Source organism: Moschus berezovskii, chromosome 4, assembly GCF_049115385.1.
Source record: "Moschus berezovskii isolate FMDL1 chromosome 4, NW_MosBer_1.0, whole genome shotgun sequence".
NCBI lineage: Eukaryota > Metazoa > Chordata > Mammalia > Artiodactyla > Moschidae > Moschus > Moschus berezovskii.
In genome coordinates this window covers 83,414,587-83,419,658 of record NC_142463.1, presented here as the reverse complement: position 1 = coordinate 83,419,658, position 5,072 = coordinate 83,414,587, and the positions used below count along the sequence as shown (strand labels likewise).

General features: G+C 34.1%; 1 pseudogene; it reads right to left on the bottom strand.

Annotated features, from left to right (window-relative positions):
- Nucleotides 1-801: 801 nt before the first annotated feature.
- Nucleotides 802-1,442, bottom strand: LOC129541565 (mitochondrial fission factor pseudogene; annotated as a pseudogene).
- Between the last annotated feature and the right edge of the window lie 3,630 nt (nucleotides 1,443-5,072).

Here is a 5,072-nt window from a genome sequence, read left to right as displayed (position 1 = left end):
ACAATGGACTTGGCTAATAATGATGTATCAGTGTTGGTTTGCTGATTGTAATAAATGTACCTCTCTTGTGTGGGATGTTGATAGTGAGGGACGTAGATAGTGGGGTATGTTGAGAGAGGAGGATGTTGAGAATGGGGGGAGGCTGTGCATGTGTGTAGGCTGGGGAAGATATGGGAAATCTCATTAACTTTCACTCAGTTTTGCTGTGAACTTAAAATTGCTCTAAAAATAAAGTTTATAAAAACAAGAACAAATAAAACCCAACTGATTAACAGTCTTGACAATCTCTTCCCCTTTGATGGATATACAACTCACCTAACATTTTTATTTCTAGCCCAACTTTCTTTTCTATATCTTTACTGAGATAATTTTTTGTTCCTATTTGCAGCAAAATTCCTTACACAGTTTTCTATACTTATTGTTTCCAAATAGTCTCCTCAATTTCTTTTTTAAACCAACCCCTAATGGAGGGATTTTCTTTCTTCTTGAAATTATTTTTTCTAAAAGTCATCAATAGTATTTATGTTTCTAAATCTAATGGCTTAAGTTTCTAGTGTTGCTGACCTTGCAGCAGCATTTAGTACAGTTGTTTATTCTCTTCTTAAAACATTTTGTTCTGTGGCTTCCTGGACACCACATTTTCATTGTCCTACCCTTATCAGTTCGGTTGACTATCCTCAGGCTCTTTGCTGATTCTCCCCACCCGCACCTTTTTCTTTTTTTGGTTTGTTTGCAAATTCTTTATATTTCCAGCTCTTGAGACAGTATTTCTGAGGGTTGAGGTTACCTCTAGTGGCAAAACTAAAGCCAGTTATTAAGCAGCCAGAATGTCACGGTAAATGAATACATAATCAATTCTCTTTTAGCACCTTCTGTGTTCTCTTACAGAAGTTGTAGATGTCTATTTAGTTTATCTGTTGTCTTAAGTAAGCTGCATTTACAACAATTATGTCATCTGCAGTTGTTTCAATCCTTCTATCTATGTTTGAAATGCTCTATGTGGAGTAAGTTCTGCTATGCTCTTTTGGCCAACAGCATTTTCACTCTTAGAACAGCACTTTATTCTTAGCACATGCTTTGCATGGCTTTTTTTATTTTGAAGGGTTGGAAAAGATCTTTCTAAATCCAAAAAAATCTAGTGGTCTTTCAGTTAGCATCAACATACACAGTGGAGTTTTTAGTGCCAGAGGTTTAAAGGAAGAGACTATATGAGGTCAGGATGTGCTAGTCCTGAAAATGCAATCTCTTCGTTAGTACCTGCTACAATGATTCTCAATGCTCTCCGGCACCTGCAACATCACGCTAGCATTTGAAACTCCGTGGAATCCTTGTTCCCGGTCAGCATTTGGTGGAGTTACCTTTAATTTTTCCACAAGCCTGGCTTGCTCACTAAGACTTTTGGTGTATTCCATTTTATACTGAATTTGATTAATTTCTGCCATCTCAGCTGCAAAGGGAGAAGGGAATGCTTCCCCACTCACACAGTGTGGACCAACTACTGCTTGCTTTTTAGCATTATCTGCTCCTGTGCTTCATACTAAATCCTTTAAACTTGCTTCCATATGCATGTGCTGGATTTAGAGTTACTTTTGTCTCCTTGGGCCTGGTGGAGGGTCACCGGCAAGTGCTGCTGCCCACAAGCTCCCGCCCACAGGTTCCCAGGCACTGGGGTAGGCACTGTCAGGGGCTGTTGGCCGCACACAGAAGCCCTCCCTAACTTTGAAAACTGATGTTCCCTGAGGTTTAGTCCATGTGTGTTTTCCCTTCTCTATTTATATTTACGATGTTTTATGTTCTTGGTGATCTCGTCTAGCCACATTTTAAATTTTCTTTGTAGGCTAATGGCTCCTATATTCCTAGCTCTTGTCCATTTCCTATTCTTGAACTTCAGTTATTGCAATTATTTCTCATCTCAAAATGTGCCGCACTTATAGTTTCCCACATTTCATTTAATGACAAGTCCATTCTTTAGGTGGCTCAAGCTAGAAATATTGAGATCATCTTTAATGTCATTTTTTTCTCACACTTGGCATTCAAACCAATATGAGTCTTTGGATTCCCTTTATAAATATACTTCAAACTGATTCTTCCCATCTATGAAGTCACAGTCTATACAAGAAAACAACCCTCCTTATAAGAAAAACTAAAAACTGAACCAACAGAACACACACACTGCTTTTGTAAGCATTTGTAACTATAAGTTAGAATCTGAGGAGGAACAAAGATCCTAAAGAAAAAGGAAAAACTGCACTGCATTCTATCCCTTAAGGAATTTGTCAACTTTAATGGAAGAATATGAAAATAGTTCAGATTTGCTAGCAATTGCATAGGTCCAGGGAGTAGAAGCAAAAAGCTGTTTAGGGCTCAGCAATTAGTGGGTATTTTGGAAGAATCAAGTTAATTGAAAGTTCTGGAGAAATTCTAGGAGTAAAGGAAAATTGGAGACAAGTTCTTCAGGATTATTGAAATTCAGTCACAAATTATATCAAACCTTGTTAGATCAAGGTTATCTACTCTTCTATAACTACCTGACAGGAATTCATAAAAAAAGAAGTTACATTTTTTTTCCTTTTTTGAGGAAAGTAGTATCATCCTGAATCTCTGCAAATTCAAATACAATCTCTGGAATTTAGCCGAAATGTAAGAGACATGCAAAAATAAAAAAAGATCCACAAAAGAAACAAACAAAACCAAAAGAAACAAACTAAAAAACAGGAGCAAATAGTCAAATCCTAGAGAAAAAATTGGAGTTAAATACACAGACTTTAATAAATATTACTGTGATTAATATGTTGGTGATAATGTATGACTAGATGGAGAATATCCTCAGAGAATAAAATCTGTACTGAAATATAAAATTCATATTTTAGAACTGAAAATTACAATATTTACAATAAATGACTTCAAATATATATTTAATCTTGTATTTAGCAAATACAAAACTAGTAAACTGGACTTTAGATGAGTAAAAATTTTCAGTGTAAAACACAGACAGAAAAGAATTACAAGAAACACCTAATGTGTGAGACTTGGGTAAAAGTTGTAATGTATGTATAAGGCAATCTTTGAATGGGATGAGTGAGAGAAGTGGCAGAAAGCAATATGAGAAAAATAGCTGGGAATTTTCACAACTGGAAAAAAAATATTAAACTACAAATTAAGGAAAATCTACAAAAACAAGAAGGAGATATAAAAGGACCTCTGCACCAAGTTACATCATTAAAAACTACTGAAAACCAGCAACAAACAAAATGTCTAAAATAAATGAGAAAAATAAAAACATAACACTGTTAGGAAGAGTGCTAACTTTTCAATCAGAAGGACAGTAACCAAAAGAAAACAGAATGATTTTTTTCAGAGACTTGAAAGAAAATACCTACCAACCCAGATTTTAAGTCTCTGGAAAATATCCTTCAAAATGATAGCTATGTGAAGATGTTTATAGAGAAAGTGAAAGACTGTTTTGCCTGTGAACTTAAAGAAAAGAAACATCAAAGGGAATTCCTAAAACAAAACCTAAATGATCACCCCAAAATATGGCAATGCAGGAAGAGAGACTAAAGGAGAGGAGATATTTGGGTAAATAAGAAGTAACAATGATACAAACAAGCTCAATTTTAAAGAGGTTTAAAATATATGCAAAATTAAAATACAGGAATATGATAAGATAACACATAAGAGGGAATGTATGGAATTAAAAATTTCTAAGTCTGGGCAGTGATAAAACTATAGGTCTAAAGAGAAAGTGAAAGTTGCTCAGTTGTGTCGAACTCTTTGCAATCCCATGAACCATAGCCTGCCAGGTTCCTCTGTCCATGTAATTCTCAAGAATACTGGAGTGGGTTGCCAACTCCTTCTCCAGGGGATAGAAAAGACTTTAGTAAATAAATTTGATTTTATAAATTCATTGTTTCTCAAACTTATGTGATTACGTTTCTTCCATCATTTAACATTACTGAAAATACTGTTCAGTGGAACATACTTGAGGAAATACTGATGCTACATTTACCAGGGTTGCTGTAAATCTATAGTCACCAGTGCCATTCATGGGAGGGAAAAAATAAATTTCTGAAAATTATGAAAGATGATGTTCAGGAAAAGCTCTTAGACCAATTTTGCAGTCTTGACTTTGTGTAGGGCGGGTGAATCTCTACTCTGTATCCCTTCAGCATAGATATCTTTCTGTATGATATGAATATTGACCTAATCATACATTGCTGTCTATACACTAATCTTAGTTTTTTTATCCACAAGTGCATGTAATATATGTTAGGTTTATATAAGTTTGCTGGATCACATATGTCTAATTCATTACTCTTTATTACAGAAGGAAATTTAAATAAAGCTTTCAAAATCAATGTAAGATATTTTGAAAAAAAAATGTACGTCTGTTCTTCCAAACATTACAGGCCAAATTTTTATCTAGATATAATTTCCTCTTCACCTAATTCAATTTTTGATTATATGGTTCTTTTAGAGTATGATTATACTAATTACAGAGATTATTCTTGAAAATCAGATTATGCTACTTCCACACTGTCTCAAATTAATATTAGTGATATAGCTATAACAATTTACTCAACAAGGTATTAGTAATTCAGTGTAAATTTCATAAGTAAGGACAGAGCATAATTCTATTATTTTAATTATCATGTGCTTCAAGAGGATAAGAGAAAATTCTTAATGTTTTTGGTTAACTTTTGAGAAATTAGGCAATTCAATAAGCTGCTTAATACTATTCATAGAAAGCACAACTAAACAAGTGGAACAAAAGCAAATTAAAAAGTTTCTGGATAGCAAAGGAAACTATCAACAAATAAAACAGCAACCTACTAAGTGGGTGAAAATATTTGCAAATCATATGTCTAACAAGGGGTTGATATCCAAAATATGTAAAGAATTTGTACAACTCAATAGCAGAAAAGGAGTCTGATTAAAAATAGGTAGAGGACCTGAGCAAACATTTTTCCACAGAAGACATATAGATGGCAAACAGGTACATGAAAAGATACTCAATCATCTTTTCATTAATGACGTTAATGAAATCATTAATCATCAGAGAAATGCAGATT